The sequence below is a fragment of the Ranitomeya variabilis genome, chromosome 2 (assembly GCF_051348905.1).
Source record: "Ranitomeya variabilis isolate aRanVar5 chromosome 2, aRanVar5.hap1, whole genome shotgun sequence".
NCBI classification, from domain to species: domain Eukaryota; kingdom Metazoa; phylum Chordata; class Amphibia; order Anura; family Dendrobatidae; genus Ranitomeya; species Ranitomeya variabilis.
In genome coordinates, this window is record NC_135233.1 from 97,569,468 (window position 1) to 97,588,717 (window position 19,250).

Below are 19,250 nucleotides of genomic sequence, written 5' to 3' on the forward strand. Positions count from 1 at the left end.
ACTCACACACAGAAATGAAACATATGCTCTGCAACTTAGCTGTGTCACTCGCACACAGAAATGAAAGAGAGCTGGAGACGTCCGACCACCAATAGGAAGACACCACGTCACAGACATGCTCAGTAGGGTAATTTCTGGACTTAGACTCCAGAGCGTCCAGTTGCCACTGCCTATCGCTGGTTATCATAGACTTAACATAGTTAGTAACATAGTAACATAGTTAGCAAAGCCGAAAAAAGACATTTGTCCATCCAGTTCAGCCTATATTCTGTCAGAATAAATCCCCAGATCTACATCCTTCTAAAGAACCTAATTAACTAGTGTTGAGCATTCCAATACTGCAAATATCGGGTATCGGCTGATATTCGCAGTATCGGAGTTCTGATACTGAGTTCAGATACTTTCAGTATATCGAATACCGGAATCGGAAGTTCCCATTATGCAATAACCCAGCTTGATTTGATTCAGCAAATGAGGAATCCTAAGAAGTGTGAGCACATCCTGTTATGCATGTTAGGCATGTAAGTAATGGCATGGCTGTGATTGGCTGCTGAAATGATGTCATGATGCACTATAAAAGCCGCCGCCGCCATTTTGGGTTTACTCTGCTGTGAATTCAGTTAGGGACCGGACGCTGCTGTTCTGACTGAGGGCCAGTTTGAGATAGCGATTTGCTTCACTGTGCTTTACCCAGGCTACTTTAGCAACCACTGTGTGAGAAGCTTTTTTTTTCCTTGCAGCGCTGTTCACAGCTGTCTGCAAGGTGTCTGTTTGTGAGTGCAGCTCACGCTGTAGTCTGTTCTGCAGCCACATCTGGTTGTAGTCCGCTCAGCGTGCGTCACTGCCTCATACTGTTCAATTGTCATTTTTTGCATTAGTGCAGCTGCCCATTTTTCCTGATTTCTCCTATTAGTATGTTTCCTGTTATGATCCGGTGACCTTGGAGCCGCATGAGACTTTCTCAGGAGTAGGTGGAACCTGTACTGACCGCAAACCCTAAACTGTCACCGCAACTAGAAGTAGCCGTGGGGTGTACCTAACACATCCTAGACACCTCGACACAGCCGGAGGACTAAATACCCCTATAGATGGAAATGGGAATTCTATCTTGCCTCAGAGCAGAACCCCAAAGGATAGGCAGCCCCCCACAAATATTGACTGTGAGTATTAGAGGAAAGACACACGCAGGCAGAAATCAGGATTTAGCAATTCCCATTTCCATCTATAGGGGTATTTAGTCCTCCGGCTGTGTCGAGGTGTCTAGGATGTGTTAGGTACACCCCACGGCTACTTCTAGTTGCGGTGTCAGTTTAGGGTTTGCGGTCAGTACAGGTCCCACCTTCTCCTGAGAAAGTCTCATGCGGCTCCAAGGTCACTGGATCATAACAGTACAACTGGCCCACAATGAGTTAAATGCATCTCAGAAGAAGGGAAGAAAGGTGTTGAGACATTTTTTTTTCTGTAGTCTGCTTGGTCTCTTCTTCCCTCTTTTCCTCTGGGTGGCTGAGGAGTCTTGTGCTAGCATGGATGTTCGGGGATTGGCTTCTCGTGTGGACCAGCTTGATGCTAGGGTACAGGATATTTCTGATTATATTGTTCAGACTCCAGTTTTGGAGCCTAGGATTCCTACTCCTGATTTGTTTTTTGGGGATAGGTCCAAGTTTTTGAGTTTTAAAAACAACTGTAAACTGTTTTTTGCTCTGAAACCTCGATCCTCTGGTGATTCCATTCAGCAGGTTAAAATTGTCATCTCCCTGCTGTGTGGCGATCCTCAGGATTGGGCATTTTCCCTGGAATCTGGGAATCCGGCCTTGCTTAATGTAGACGCCTTTTTTCAGGCTTTAGGATTATTATATGATGAACCAAATTCGGTTGATCAAGCTGAGAAGACCTTGTTGGCCCTGGTTCAGGGTCAAGAAGCAGCAGAGTTGTATTGTCAGAAATTTAGAAAATGGTCTGTGTTGACTAGATGGAATGATAATGCTTTGGCGGCAATTTTCAGAAACGGTCTTTCTGAAGCCGTCAAAGATGTTATGGTGGGGTTTCCCACGCCTTTCGGTCTGAATGATTCTATGTCTCTGGCCATTCAGATTGATCGGCGCTTGCGAGAGCGCAGAACTGAGCACGCTGCGGCATTGTCCTCAGAGCAGATGCCTGAGCCAATGCAGTGTGATAGGATTCTGTCTAGAACGGAACAACATGGATTCAGACGTCAGAATAGGTTGTGTTTTTATTGTGGCGATGCTTCTCATGTCATTTCAGTCTGCAATAAGCGTACAAAGAGGATCGCTACTTCATTTACCATCAGTACTGTACAACCTAAATTTCTGTTATCTGTGTCCTTGATATGCTCATTGTCATCATTTTGTGTCATGGCGTTTGTGGATTCAGGCGCCGCCTTGAACTTAATGGACTTTGAGTTTGCCAGGCGTTTTGTATTTCCCTTGCAGTCTTTGCAGAACCCTATTCCTTTAAGGGGCATTGATGCTACACCTTTGGCTAAAAATAAGCCCCAGTTCTGGACACAGGTGACCATGTGCATGGCGCCAGCCCATCAGGAAGATTGTCGATTTCTGGTGTTGCATAATTTGCTTGATGCTATCGTGTTGGGTTTTCCGTGGTTGCAGGTACATAATCCTGTGTGGGATTGGAAGTCTATGTCTGTGACTAGTTGGGGATGTCAGGGGGTTCATAATGACGTTCCTTTGATGTCAATCTCCTCTTCTTCCTCTTCTGAAATTCCAGAGTTTTTGTCTGATTTTCAAGATGTATTCGATGAGCCCAGGTCCAGTTCTCTCCCACCACATAGGGACTGTGATTGCGCGATTGACTTGATTCCAGGCTGTAAGTTTCCTAAGGGCCGACTTTTCAACCTGTCTGTGCCTGAACATACCGCCATGCGGAGTTATGTTAAGGAGTCTTTGGAGAAAGGGCATATTCGGCCATCTTCTTCACCGTTGGGAGCGGGTTTTTTTTTTTGTTGATGAGAAGGATGGGTCCTTGAGACCTTGTATTGATTATCGCCTCTTGAATAAGATCACGGTCAAGTTTCAATACCCCTTACCTTTGCTTTCTGATTTGTTTGCTAGGATTAAGGGGGCTAGTTGGTTTACGAAGATTGACCTTCGGGGGGCATATAATCTTGTTCGTATTAAGCAGGGTGATGAATGGAAAACTGCGTTTAATACGCCCGAAGGCCATTTTGAATACCTTGTGATGCCATTCGGGCTCTCTAATGCTCCATCCATTTTTCAGTCCTTCATGCACAATATCTTCCGGACTTATCTTGATAAATTCATGATTGTATATTTGGATGAAATTTTAAATTTTTCCGATGATTGGGAGTCCCATGTGGAACAGGTCAGGATGGTATTTCAGATCCTTCGTGATAATGCCTTGTTTGTGAAGGGGTCTAAGTGTCTCTTTGGAGTGCAGAAGGTTTCTTTTTTGGGCTTCAGTTTTTCTCCCTCATCTATAGAGATGGATCCAGTTAAGGTTTAGGCCATTCATGATTGGATTCAACCCACATCTGTGAAGAGCCTTCAGAAATTTTTGGGCTTTGCTAATTTTTATCGCCGTTTCATTGCTAACTTCTCCAGTGTGGTTAAACCCTTGACCGATTTGACGAAGAAAGGCGCTGATGTGACGAATTGGTCCTCTGCGGCTGTCTCTGCCTTTCAGGAGCTTAAATGCCGATTTACTTCTGCCCCGGTTGTTATGGACCTGGTGGTTAGGTGCACCTGGAATGACCTGATGGTTAAACTAAAGACAGGACAAGCTCTGGGAAGTGCGAACTCTGCTGACCGCAAACCCTAATCCTATAACACACAAACTAGAAATAGCTGTGGAGCGTACCTAACTCTCCCTAGACGTCTCTTCACAGCCTAAGAGCTAACTACCCCTAAAGTTAGGAAATAAAGCCTTACCTTGCCTCAGAGAAATTCCCCAAAGATAAAGGCAGCCCCCCACATATATTAACTGTGAGTTAAGAGGAAAGTCACAAACACAGGGATGAAACAGGTTTCAGCAAAGGAGGCCAGACTTATTAAATAGACTGAGGATAGGAAAGGGATCTATGCGGTCAGCACAAAAAAACTACAAAAAGCCACGCAGAGTGTGCAAAAAGACCCCCGCACCGACTCATGGTGCGGAGGAGCCACTCTGCATCCCAGAGCTTCCAGCTAGCAAGGCAATATAATGTTAGCAAGCTGGACTAGAACTTAACAAGTACTAAGAAATATATTCAGTACACAATGAACAACAAATGAACTAGCAGGGACTTAGCTTCTGCTGGAGTAGACAGGTCATCAGAAAGATCCGAGAGAGATCTGAACCAGTACTAATACATTGACAGCTGGCATGGAGTAACGATCTGAGTGGAGTTAAATAGAGAAGACAGCCTAGCCGCAAACGAGGGCAGCTGAGTAAGCAACCTTAGAACCAGCAGTTCCACTCACAGCCACCAGAGAGAGTCCACGGACAGAACTCGCCGAAGTACCATTCATGACCACAGGAGGGAGTTCGAGAACGGAATTCACAACACACGGTTTTGCGTCAACCAGATGTTTCTCTTCCGTTTCAGGTTGAGGTTGACGCTTCTGAGATTGGGGCAGGGGCCGTTTTGTCTCAGAGGGATCCTGTTGGTTCCTTGATGAAACCGTGTGCATTCTTTTCCCGTAAATTTTCGCCTGCTGAACGCAATTATGATGTCGGCAATCGGGAGCTGTTGGCTATGAAGTGGGCATTTGAGGAGTGGCGACATTGGCTTGAGGGAGCTAAGCACCGTATTGTGGTCTTGACTGATCATAAAAATCTGATTTACCTCGAGTCTGCCAAGCGGCTGAATCCTAGACAGGCTCGATGGTCCTTGTTTTTTTCCCGTTTTGATTTCGTGGTCTCGTATCTTCCGGGTTCTAAGAACATTAAGGCTGTTGCCCTCTCTAGGAGTTTTTTGCCCGATTCTCCTGAGGTCTTTGAGCCGGTCGGCATTCTGAAAGAAGGGGTGGTTCTTTCTGCCATTTCCCCTGATTTACGACGGGTTCTTCAGGAATTTCAGGCTGACAAACCTGACCGCTGTCCAGCGGGGAAATTGTTTGTTCCTGATAAATGGACTAGTAGAGTGATTTCTGAGGTTCATTGTTCTGTGTTGGCTGGCCATCCTGGTATTTTTGGTACCAGAGATATGGTGGGTAGGTCCTTTTGGTGGCCTTCTTTGTCACGTGATGTGCGTTCTTTTGTGCAGTCCTGTGGGACTTGGGCGCGGGCCAAGCCTTGTTGTTCCCGTGCTAGCGGGTTGCTTTTGCCTTTGCCGGTCCCTGAGAGGCCTTGGATGCATACTTCCATGGATTTTATTTCTGATCTTCCGGTTTCCCAGAGGATGTCTGTTATCTGGGTTGTTTGTGACCGGTTCTCTAAGATGGTTCATTTGGTGCCTTTGCCTAAATTGCCTTCCTCTTCTGATTTGGTTCCGTTGTTTTTTCAGCATGTGGTTTGTTTGCATGGTATTCCGGAGAATATTGTGTCTGACAGAGGTTCCCAGTTTGTTTCTAGGTTTTGGCGGGCCTTTTGTGCCAGGCTGGGCATTGATTTGTCTTTTTCTTCCGCATTTCATCCTCAGACAAATGGCCAGACCGAGCGAACTAATCAGACTTTGGAAACTTATTTGAGATGCTTTGTGTCTGCTGATCAGGATGATTGGGTGGCTTTCTTGCCATTGGCCGAGTTTGCCCTTAATAATCGGGCTAGTTCGGCTACCTTGGTTTCGCCCTTCTTTTGTAATTTTGGTTTTCATCCTTGTTTTTCTTCGGGGCAGGTTGAGCCTTCGGACTGTCCTGGTGTGGATTCTGTAGTTGACAGGTTGCAGCAGATTTGGGCTCATGTGGTGGACAATTTGGTGTTGTCCCAGGAGGAGGCTCAACGTTTTGCTAACCGTCGTCGTTGTGTTGGTTCCCGGCTTCGGGTGGGGGATCTGGTTTGGTTGTCTTCCCGTCATGTTCCTATGAAGGTTTCTTCCCCTAAGTTTAAGCCTCGGTTTATTGGTCCTTATAGGATTTCTGAGATTATTAATCCGGTGTCTTTTCGATTGGCCCTTCTGGCCTCTTTTGCTATCCATAATGTCTTCCATAGATCTTTATTACGGAAATATGTGGTGCCCGTCGTTCCTTCTGTTGATCCTCCGGCCCCTGTGTTGGTTGATGGGGAGTTGGAGTATGTGGTTGAGAAAATTTTGGATTCTCGCTTTTTGAGGCGGAGGCTTCAGTACCTTGTCAAATGGAAGGGTAATGGCCAGGAGGATAAATCTTGGGTTTTTTGGCTCTGATGTCCATGCTGCTGATTTGGTCCGTGCCTTTCATCTGGCTCGTCCTGATCGGCCTGGGGGCTCTGGTGAGGGTTGGGTGACCCCTCCTCAAGGGGGGGGTACTGTTGTGAATTCTGCTCTTGGGTTCCCCCCGGTGGTTGCTGGTGGTAATGCAGTTGTCCCTGGGTTGCAATCCTGGGCAGGTGTTCCTGCTGATTGCAGCTCTGACTGGGGTATTTAGGTGTGCAGGATTCATTAGCCATTGCCAGTTGACCATTGTTCTTGGAGGTTATTCATCTCTGTCTGGTTCCTCCTGCCCTGCTGCCAAATCAGCCAAGATAAGTGTCTGGTTTTGTTTCTCTGCACACATGCGGTGTGCTTTACAATTCAGTGCTATTCATTGTTTTTTTCTTGTCCAGCTTAGAGTGTGTTTGGATATTTTCAGTCCAGTTGGATTCTCAGGAGATGCAGAGATACATTCCATGACTTTAGTTAGATTGTGGAATTTTTGTATTTTCTGCTGTGGATATTTTTAGGGTTTTAATACTGACCGCTTAGAATTCTGTCCTATCCTTTCCTATTTAGCTAGCATGGCCTCTTTTGCTAAATCCTGATTTCTGCCTGCGTTTGTCTTTCCTCTTATACTCACAGTCAATATTTGTGGGGAGCTGCCTATCCTTTGGGGTTCTGCTCTGAGGCAAGATAGAATTCCCATTTCCATCTATAGTGGTATTTAGTCCTCCGGCTGTGTCGAAGTGTCTAGGATGTGTTAGGTACACCCCACGGCTACTTCTAGTTGCGGTGTCAGTTTAGGGTTTGCAGTCAGTACAGGTCCCACCTTCTCCTGAGAAAGTCTCATGCGGCTCCAAGGTCACCGGATCATAACAGAGGAACCAGACAGAGATGCAAAACCTCCAAGGACAATGGACAACTGGCAAGGAGTAATGAATCCTGCACACCTAAATATCCCAGTCAGAGCTGCAATCAGCAGGGACACCTGCCCAGGATTGCAACCCAGACACAACTGCATTACTACTAACAACCACCGGAGGGAATCCAAGAGCAGAATTCACAACAGTACCCCCCCTTGAGGAGGGGTCACCGAACCCTCACCAGAGCCCCCAGGCCGATCAGGATGAGCCAGATGAAAGGCACGGACCAAATCAGCAGCATGGACATCAGAGGCAAAAACCCAAGAATTATCCTCCTGGCCATAACTGTTCCATTTAACAAGGTACTGAAGCCTCCGCCTCGAAAAGCGAGAATCCAAAATCTTCTCAACCACATACTCCAACTCCCCATCAACCAACACAGGGGCCGGAGGATCAACAGAGGGAACAACAGGCACCACATATTTCTGCAATAAAGATCTATGGAAGACATTATGGATAGCAAAAGAAGCCGGAAGGGCCAATCGAAAAGACACCGGATTAATAATCTCAGAAATCCTATAAGGACCAATAAAGCAAGGCTTAATCTTAGGGGAAGAAACCTGAATAAGAACATGATGGGAAGACAACCAGACCAGATCCCCAACCCGAAGCCGGGAACCAACACACTGACGACGGTTAGCAAAATGTTGAGCCTCCTCCTGAGACAATACCAAATTGTCCACCACATGAGCCCAAATCTGCTGCAACCTGTCAACCACAGAATCCACACCAGGACAGTCAGAAGGCTCAACCTGCCCCGAAGAAAAACGAGGATGAAAACCAAAATTACAAAAGAAGGGCGAAACCAAGGTAGCCGAACTAGCCCGATTATTAAGGGCAAACTCGGCCAATGGCAAGAAAGCCACCCATTCATCCTGATCAGCAGACACAAAGCATCTCAGATAAGTTTCTAAAGTCTGATTAGTTCGCTCGGTCAGGCCATTTGTCTGAGGATGAAATGCGGAAGAAAAAGACAAATCAATGCCCAGCTTAGCACAAAAGGCCCGCCAAAACCGAGAAACAAACTGGGACCCTCTGTCGGACACAATATTCTCCGGAATACCATGCAAACGAACCACATGCTGAAAAAAAACCGGAACCAAATCAGAAGAGGAAGGCAATTTAGGCAAAGGCACCAAATGGACCATCTTAGAGAACTGGTCACAAACAACCCAGATGACAGACATCTTCTGGGAAACCGGAAGATCAGAAATAAAATCCATAGAAATATGCGTCCAAGGCCTCTCAGGGACCGGCAAAGGCAAAAGCAACCCACTAGCACGGGAACAACAAGGCTTGGCCCACGCACAAGTCCCACAGGACTGCACAAAAGAACGCACATCACGTGACAAAGAAGGCCACCAAAAGGACCTACCAACCAAATCTCTGGTACCAAAAATACCAGGATGGCCAGCCAACACAGAACAATGAACCTCAGAAATCACTCTACTAGTCCATCTATCAGGAACAAACAGTTTCCCCACTGGACAGCGGTCAGGTTTGTCAGCCTGAAATTCCTGAAGAACCCGTTGTAAATCAGGGGAAATGGCAGAAAGGACCACCCCTTCTTTCAGAATGCCGACCGGTTCAAGGACCTCAGGAGAATCAGGAAAAAAACTCCTAGAGAGGGCATCAGCCTTAATATTCTTAGAACCCGGAAGATACGAGACCACAAAATCAAAACGGGAAAAAAACAAGGACCATCAAGCCTGTCTAGAAGTCAGCCGCCTGGCAGACTCGAGGTAAATCAGATTTTTATGATCGGTCAAGACCACAATACGGTGCTTAGCTCCCTCGAGCCAATGTCGCCACTCCTCAAACGCCCACTTTATAGCCAACAACTCCCGATTGCCGACATCATAAATGCGTTCAGCAGGCGAAAACTTACGGGAAAAGAAGGGACACGGTTTCATCAAGGAACCAACAGGATCCCTCTGAGACAAAACGGCCCCTGCCCCAATCTCAGAAGCATCAACCTGAACCTGAAACGGAAGAGAAACATGTGGTTGACCCAACACCGGGGCAGAAGTAAATCGGCTTTTAAGCTCCTGAAAGGCAGAGACAGCCGCAGAGGACCAATTCGTCACATCAGCGCCTTTCTTCGTCAAATTGGTCAAGGGTTTAACCACACTGGAGAAGTTAGCAATGAAACGGCGATAAAAATTAGCAAAGCCCAAAAATTTCTGAAGGCTCTTCACAGATGTGGGTTGAATCCAATCATGAATGGCCTGAACCTTAACCGGATCCATCTCTATAGATGAGGGAGAAAAAATAAAGCCCAAAAAAGAAACCTTCTGCACTCCAAAGAGACACTTAGACCCCTTCACAAACAAAGCATTATCATGAAGGATCTGAAATACCATCCTGACCTGTTTCACATGAGACTCCCAATCATCGGAAAAAATTAAAATGTCATCCAAATATACAATCATGAATTTATCAAGATAAGTCCGGAAGATATCGTGCATAAAGGACTGAAAAACAGATGGAGCATTAGAGAGCCCGAATGGCATCACAAGGTATTCAAAATGGCCTTCGGGCGTATTAACCGCAGTTTTCCATTCATCACCCTGCTTAATACGAACAAGATTATATGCCCCCCGAAGGTCAATCTTAGTAAACCAACTAGCCCCCTTAATCCTAGCAAACAAATCGGAAAGCAGAGGTAAAGGGTATTGAAACTTGACCGTGATCTTATTCAAGAGGCGATAATCAATAAAGGGTCTCAAGGAGCCATTCTTCTTAGCAACAAAAAAAAAATCCTGCTCCCAACGGTGAAGAAGATGGCCGAATATGTCCTTTCTCCAAAGACTCCTTAACATAACTCCGCATGGCGGTATGTTCAGGCACAGACAGGTTGAAAAGTCGGCCCTTTGGAAACTTACAGCCTGGAATCAAGTCAATCGCACAATCACAGTCCCTATGCGGTGGAAAGGAACTGGACTTGGGCTCATCGAATACATCCTGAAAATCAGACAAAAACTCTGGAATTTCAGAAGTGGAAGAAGAGGAGATTGACATAAAAGGAACATCATTATGAACCCCCTGACATCCCCAACTAGTCAAAGACATAGACTTCCAATCCAACACAGGATTATGTGCGTGCAACCACGGAAAACCCAGCACAATAGCATCATGTAAATTATGCAACACCAGAAATCGACAATCTTCCTGATGGGCTGGCGCCATGCACATGGTCACCTGTGTCCAGAACTGGGGCTTATTTTTAGCCAAAGGTGTAGCATCAATGCCCCTTAAAGGAATAGGGTTCTGCAAGGACTGCAAGGGAAAACCACAATGCCTGGCAATCTCAAAGTCCATTAAGTTCAAGGCGGCACCTGAATCCACAAACGCCATTACAGAAAATGATGATAATGAGCAGATCAAGGACACAGATAATAAAAATTTAGGTTGTACAGTACTGATGGTAAATGAACTAGCGATCCTCTTTGTACGCCTAGGGCAGACTGAAATGACATGAGAAGCATCGCCACAATAAAAACACAACCTATTCTGACGTCTGAATCCCTGTTGTTCCATTCTAGACAGAATCCTATCACACTGCATTGACTCAGGCATCTGCTCTGAGGACAACGCCACAGCGCGCACAGTTCTGCGCTCCCGTAAACGCCGATCAATCTGAATGGCCAGAGACATAGAATCACTCAGACCGAAAGGCATGGGAAACCCCACCATAACATCTTTAATGGATTCAGAAAGACCCTTTCTGAAAATTGCCGCCAAAGCATCATCATTCCATTTAGTCAACACAGACCATTTTCTAAATTTCTGACAATACAATTCTGCCGCTCCTTGACCCTGAGACAGGACCAACAAGGTCTTCTCCGCTTGATCCACAGAATTTGGTTCATCATATAATAATCCTAAAGCCTTAAAAAAGGTGTCTACATTAAGCAAGGCCGGATTCCCAGATTCCAGGGAAAATGCCCAATCCTGAGGATCACCACGCAGCAGGGAGATGACAATTTTAACCTGCTGAATGGAATCACCAGAGGATCGCGGTCTCAGAGCAACAAACAGTTTACAGTTGTTTTTAAAACTCAAAAATTTAGACCTGTCCCCAAAAAACAAATCAGGAGTAGGAATCTTAGGCTCTAAAACTGGAGTCTGAACAATATAATCAGAAATACCCTGTACCCTAGCAGCAAGCTGGTCTACACAAGAAGCTAATCCCTGAACATCCATGCTAGCACAAGACTCCTCAGCCACCCAGAGAAAAAGAGGGAAGAACAGACAAAGCAGGCTACAGAAAAAAAAATGGCTCTTTCTTCCCTTCTTCTGAGATGCATTTAACTCATTGTTGGCCAGTTGTACTGTTATGATCCGGTGACCTTGGAGCCGCATGAGACTTTCTCAGGAGTAGGTGGAACCTGTACTGACCGCAAACCCTAAACTGTCACCGCAACTAGAAGTAGCCGTGGGGTGTACCTAACACATCCTAGACACCTCGACACAGCCGGAGGACTAAATACCCCTATAGATGGAAATGGGAATTCTATCTTGCCTCAGAGCAGAACCCCAAAGGATAGGCAGCCCCCCACAAATATTGACTGTGAGTATTAGAGGAAAGGCACACGCAGGCAGAAATCAGGATTTAGCCAAAGAGGCCACACTAGCTAAATAGGAAAGGATAGGACAGAATACTAAGCGGTCAATATTAAAACCCTAAAAATATCCACAGCAGATAATACAAAAATTCCACCATCTAACTAAAGACATGGAATGTATATCTGCATCTCCTGAGAATCCAATTTGACTGAAATATCCAAATACAGTCTAAGCTGGACAAGAAAAAACATTGAATAGTACTGAATTGTAAGCACACAGCATGTGTGCTGCAGAAACAAAAACCAGACACTTATCTTTGCTGATTTGGAAGCAGGGCAGGAGGAACCAGACAGAGATGCAAAACCTCCAAGAACAATGGACAACTGGCAAGGGCTAATGAATCCTGCACACCTAAATATCCCAGTCAGAGCTGCAATCAGCAGGGACACCTGCCCAGGATTGCCACCCAGGGACAACTGCATTACTACCAACAACCACCGGAGGGAACCCAAGAGCAGAATTCACAACAGTTTCCATCCGTATCCAGCTAGATTGGGTGCACACAATATATAGGAGTAGATAGAGGAGCTTTTCTGCAGCCTTGCAGCGCTGTTCACGGCTGTCTGCAAGGTCTCTTGTGTGAGTGCAGCTCATGCTGTCGTCTGTTCTGCAGACACATCTGGTTGTAGTCTGCTCAGCGTGCGTCACTGCCTCATACTGTTCAATTGTCCTTTTTTGCATTAGTGCAGCTGCCCATTTTTCCTGATTTCTCCTATTAGTGTGTTTGCATCCGTATCCAGCTAGATTGCGTTCACACAATATATAGGAATAGATAGAGGAGCCTTTCTGCAGCCATGTGCCCTGCAGCCCCAGCCAGATTAGTATTAGCTTATTTTTTGGAGCCTCGTCTATTGCATTGTAGGTTACCTTCCTGCATTGTAATAGCTACGAAAAGTTTGTGATACTATCGGTTTTACATCTTTGGGCACATCCAGTATCTTTTGGTTAAAAAAAAAACCTAAATAAAGTTCACCAAACACTCCACTTTACAGATGTGTAGGCCACATTAGCTCATATTAAAGTCTGGTCCACACTTTATAAAATTAGTGTTTCTTATACCTGTTAGCAGCTGTTCAGGAATAAGCACACTAAGCCGGTAGTACTTTTCTGCCTATCTTTATCAGTCTACCAAGATGAAGAAGGCAGGGAGTAAGGCATGTGGTCATGGGTGTGGAGTTTCTGCAGGGAGAGGACGTGGGGATTCTGTGCCTGCTGCGGGCACCAGTGACTCAGCATCCCCCAGTTTTACCATGGAACAGTCCTTTATGTGCAGCTTTGTAGGAGCTCGCCGTACCCCACTGCTGCAGGACAAACAAATTGAAGCCATTGTCGGATGGATGGCAGCTAACGCATCAACTTCAATTAGTGCCACATGCTCTTAGGTCCAGAGCACTGAAGAGCACCCATCTGTCTCTTCACAACCTGCCAAATTGCCCAGGCAGTCAGAGAGCCCTGGACAGGAGCCATCTCTACTTCTGTTCTCTGAATCTCTTGGCTTGGAAAGAGGGGGCCAGCCAAGCAGCATTTGAGAAATTGACGAAGAGGCAGTATGCAGTGATGCACAATTGCTTTGTCTTTCTGAATCTGAAGAGGCGGGTGGGCCAGTGTCTATGGTCAGCACACCTCAGTATGCATCTGATAATGAGACTCAGGTGCCACTTTCTGGTGCATACTGTGCTGCTGAGACTACCCAGGAGAAGCAGTCATTGGAAGAAGGTAGTGTAGATGATGAGGTCCTTGACCCATCATGGCGTGAGGTATAGGAAGGTGGTGGGAGCAGCTCTGAGGAAGAGATTCCCCGAACAGCCCAAAAAGGAGGGAGAGGGAGGGGGCAGACTGGGTTGCCTGTAGCCTCCACTTCAGCACCCATTAGGAGCATGCCTCTTCCAAAAGCCAAAACGGGCGCTCCCAAGACTTGCAGTGCCTGGTCCTTTTTTGACACAGTTGCAAATGACATTTGCTTTGTCAAATGCAAGCTGTGTAATCAGAAAGTCAAAAGAGGGAAAAGTGTCAGCAACCTCAATATCACAAATATGTGGAAACATGTGCGGACCAAGCACGTGGTGGAGTTACAAAGACACACTGAAGACCTAGGCCAACCTACAGCGCCACCTACCACCTCTTCAGCTCGTGTTGTAGCCTCTTCCTTCAGCTCACAAACAGCTCGTTCGGCTTCCTCACAGGATCACCATGGAAGAACCTCTGGCACTGTTGGACAGAGACAGAGTGTAATTCCACCCACAGCACCACGTTCCCTGTCATCCTCACACTCCCAGGCCAGTCTACAGCCATCGGTAGCACAGGCATGGGAGAAAAGGCGCCCATACTCGGCAAACCACCTCCAAGCACAGGCTCTGAATGCTGGCATTGCAAAACTACTTTCCCTTGAAATGCTCTCATTCAGGCAGGTGGAGACTGACACCTTCCGTAACTTGATGGCATTGGCAGTCCCACAATACAACGTGCCCAGCTGCTTTTATTTCAGCAGGCAAGCCGTCCCTGCCCTGCAAAAGCATGTGGAGGGAAACATTAAACATGCGCAATTAAAGCCGTCAGTAGCAAGGTCCACCTGACCACCGATGCGTGGACCAGTAACCATGGACAGGGACGATACCATTCCCTCACTGCCCATTGGGTAAATGTTGTGGAGCCGGGTACAGATCTTCAGAGTGACGCTGTACGTGTTCTGCCAACTCCAAGGATTGCAGGAATCCAGTCTGTACACATTGACTCCTCCTCATACTCCAGTTTCTCTGAATCAGCGCTGCAGGAGCCGTCACGGTCTACCTCCACCTTGACCTGTGAACGCTTACCTGTTACGATTAAATTCAATTTCTTTGGGGAATCGAAGCCACACAGCGCAGGAGCTGCCATAAAGCAGGAGAGCGACGTGTGGTTTGAGCCAGCGAATCTCCAGCCAGGCATGGTAGTGTGTGACAATGGCCGAAATCTGGTGGCAGCTCTGGGCCTAAGCAACCTCACTCACATCCCATGCAACATGCCCGCTGCCTTGGGGTCATCCTTGATTCCGAGCTTTCATTCACCCCCCACATCCGATCACTGGCTCGCTCTTCTTATCTGCATCTCAAAAACATTTCTAGAATTCGCCCTTTTCTTACTTTTGACTCTGCAAAAACTCTTACTGTTTCTCTTATTCATTCCCGCCTAGACTATTGTAACTCTCTACTAATCGGCCTCCCTCTTACCAAACTCTCCCCGCTCCAATCTGTCCTGAATGCTGCTGCCAGGATCATATTCCTCACCAACCGTTACACCGATGCCTCTACCTTGTGCCAGTCATTACACTGGCTACCCATCCACTCCAGAATCCAGTACAAAACTACTACCCTCATCCACAAAGCACTCCATGGCTCAGCACCACCCTACATCTCCTCTCTGGTCTCAGTCTACCACCCTACACGTGCCCTCCGCTCAGCTAATGACCTCAGGTTAGCATCCTCAATAATCAGAACCTCCCACTCCCGTCTCCAAGACTTTACACGTGCTGCGCCGATTCTTTGGAATGCACTACCTAGGTTATTACGATTAATCCCCAATCCCCACAGTTTTAAGCGTGCCCTAAAAACGCATTTGTTCAGACTGGCCTACCGCCTCAATGCATTAACCTAACTATCCCTGTGTGGCCTATTAAAAATAGAAATAAAACAAAACACATAATCAGGTTCCTTGCATCGTGTTCTCATACACTTTATGCAGTTAATAGCCCTCTGTGTCTGTACTGCTACATACTTAGGCTGTTAACTGGTTCATGCAGCTTTACATGAACACCCGAGCCTTACACTATGGCTGGTCCAAATAACTAAAGCAATTGTTACCATCCACCTCTCGTGTCTCCCCTTTTCCTCATAGTTTGTAAGCTTGCGAGCAGGGCCCTCATTCCTCCTGGTATCTATTTTGAACTGTGATTTATGTTATGCTGTAATGTCTATTGTCTGTAAAAGTCCCCTCTATAAGTTGTAAAGCACTGCGGAATATGTTGGCGCTATATAAATAAAAATTATTATTATTATTATGTCTGGCACATGTGCTCAACTTGGTTGTGCAGAGTTTTTTGAGGGACTATCCGGATGTTAATGCACTGCTGAAAAAGGTCCGCCTAGAGTGCGCTCACTTAAGGCGTTCCAGTATGGCCAGATCGCGTATTGCAGCTCTGCAGTGCCGATTCCACCTTCCGGAACATCGCATCATATGTGACCTACCCACCAGGTGGAATTCCACCTTACATATGTTGGAGTGGTTGTGTGAGAAGCAGGCAGCAGTAATGGAGTACCAGCTGCATCAGTCGCAAACAAGTCGCACTCCGCGCCATTCACACTTCACCACCACTGAGTGGGCCTCTATGAAAGACATCTGCCATGCTTTGCGTGCCTTCGATGATTCCACACGGATGGCGAGTGCAGATGATGCACTAGTCAGCATGACTATCCCCCTTATCTGCCTGCTTGAAAAAACACTGCAAGCACTAAGGATGGAGGTTGTGGAAGAGGTGGAGGATGAGGAGTCACAAATGCCATCTGCTTCTGAACAGTCTGCGCAACGTGGTTCCTCACAATGGCCTAGGCAGGGGACACTTTGTGAGGAGGATGAGGAGGAGTCAATGGAGGAGGAAGACATCTGACCAGAGGAGGGAGGTACGCAATGCTCTAGTAGTCAGTATGTAGAGCGAGGGTGGGGTGATGCAGATCAGGCAGAGATGATGCCTCAAGCAGGGGACAGCGTTTCTTGGCCAGTTGGCAGTCTGCAGCACATGGTTGATTTCATGCTGCAGTGCCTGAGAAATGGCCACCGCATTGCCCACATTCTCAACACGGCTGATTATTGGGTGTACACCCTCCTAGATCCTCGCTACCGGGACAACTTACAAAGCCTCATAACACCGTTGAACCGGGAGCATAAAATGCAGGAGTACCAAGACACACTGGTGCATTCCATCATCTTCTCTCTTCCACCCGAGAGCAGTGCTGCTAGTGCTTTACAAAGCAGCTCAATGCGTCGAGGCAGTGGAGGAAGCTCTGCACAAAGAGGGAGCAGAAGCAGCACCTCAGCACAAGGCAAGACCAGTATGGCCCAAATGTGGTAAAATGGTGTACCCGCCACAAATGTATACACCATCACAGACGGCTCCAGTAAGCGGGAGGCAACGTTTCCCTCAGATGGTGACAGACTGCATGTCTTGCCCTCTCAGTGTTCTCCCACACGGCTCTTCCCCCTTCAAGTTGTGGGTCTCTAAGCTGGATACATGGCCAGAGCTTAGCCAGTATGCATTGGAGGTGCTGGCTTGCCCTGCTGCTAATGTATTTTCTGAATGCCTCTTTAGTGCCGCAGGTAGTGTACTAACAGACCGTCGCATGCGACTATCCTCCGATAACGTTGACCGGCTTACTTTTCTGAAAATAAACAAGGCCTGAATCTCGCAGGAATTTTCCAGTCCTCTTCCAGATTAAATAATTGGTTGGCAACAGTATCCAGGTCTCCTGTTGTGTTCATGTTTCTACCACCTGAACTGTAATCCCTGGGCTCCAACACCGCCAGTTGCTGCGCAGAAGTGCCATCTGCACAGAGAAAAACACTAGCTCCTGTGTTAGTGGGGTTCAGTAACATCAGCTGCTCCCCTGCTGTGTGTCTGGCAATGTCTTCTGCTCCCTCCACATTCACACTACATCAGATATTAAACTTGCTCCAATTAGGCCTCGGCCTACACCGTGATGGACCCTGGGCTCCAACACTGCCAGTTGCTGCTCAGAAGTGCCGACTGCACAGAGAAAAACACTAGCTCCTGTGTTAGTGGGGTTCAGTAACATCAGCTGCTCCCCTGCTGTGTGTCTGGCAATGTCTTCTGCTCCCTCCACATTCACACTACATCAGATATTAAACTTGCTCCAATTAGGCCTCGGCCTACACCCTGATTGACCCTGGGCTCCAACACCACCAGTTGCTGCTCAGAAGTGCCATCTGCACAGAGAAAAACACTAGGTCCTGTGTTAGTGGGGTTCAGTAACGTCAGCTGCTTCCCTGCTGTGTGTCCAGCAATGTCTCCTGCTCCCTCCACATTCACACTACATGAGATATTAAACTTGCTCCAATTAGGCCTCGGCCTACACCCTGATTAACCTTGGGCTCCAACACCGCCAGTTACTGCTCAGAAGTGCCGTCTGCACAGAGAAAAACACTAGCTCCTGTGTTAGTGGGGTTCAGTATCATCAGCTGCTCCCTTGCTGTGTGTCCGGCAATGTCTCCTACTCCCTCCACATTCACACTACATCAGATATTAAACTTGCTCCAGTTAGGCCTCGGCCTACACCCTGATTGACCCTGGGCTCCAACACCACCAGTTGCTGCTCAGAAGTGCCATCTGCACAGAGAAAAACACTAGCTCCTGTGTTAGTGGGATTCAATAATGTCAGCTGCTTCCCTGCTGTCTGTCCGGCAATGTCTCCTGCTCCCGCCACATTCACACTACATCAGATATTAAACTTGCTCCAATTTGGCCCCGGCCTACACCCTGATTGACCCTGGGCTCCAAAAAGCCTGTTCCTGCTCAGAAGTGCGGTCTGCACAGAGAAAAACACTAGCTCCTGTGTTAGTGGGGTTCAGTAATGTCAGCTCCTCCCCTGCTGTGTGTCCGGCAATGTCTCCTGCTCCCTCCACATTCACACTACATCAGATATTAAACTTGCTCCAATTAGGCCTCGGCCTACACCCTGATTAACCCTGGGCTCCAACATCACCAGTTGCTGCTCAGAAGTGCCGTCTGCACAGAGAAAAACACTAGCTCCTGCATTAGTGGGGTTCAGTATCATCAGCTGCTCCCTTGCTGTGTGTCCGGCAATGTCTCCTGCTCCCTCCGCATTCACACTACATCAGATATTAAACTTGCTCCAATTAGGCCTCGGCCTACACCCTGATTGACCCTGGGCTCCAACACCACCAGTTGCTGCTCAGAAGTGCCGTCTGCACAGAGAAAAACACTAGCTCCTGTGTTAGTGGGGTTCAGTAACGTCAGCTGCTCCCCTGCTGTGTGTCCGGCAATGTCTCCTGCTCCCTCCATATTCACACTACATGAGATATTAAACTTGCTCCAATTAGGCCTCGGCCTACCCCCTGATTAACCTTGGGCTCCAAAACCGCCAGTTGCTGCTCAGAAGTGCTGTCTGCACAGAGAAAAACATTAGCTCCTGTGTTAGTGGGGTTCAGTATCATCAGCTGCTCCCTTGCTGTGTGTCCGGCAATGTCTCCTGATCCCTCCACATTCACACTACATCAGATATTAAACTTGCTCCAATTAGGCTTCGACCTACACCGTGATTGACCTTGGGCTCCAACACCGCCAGTTGCTGCTCAGAAGTGCCATCTGCACAGAGCAAAACACT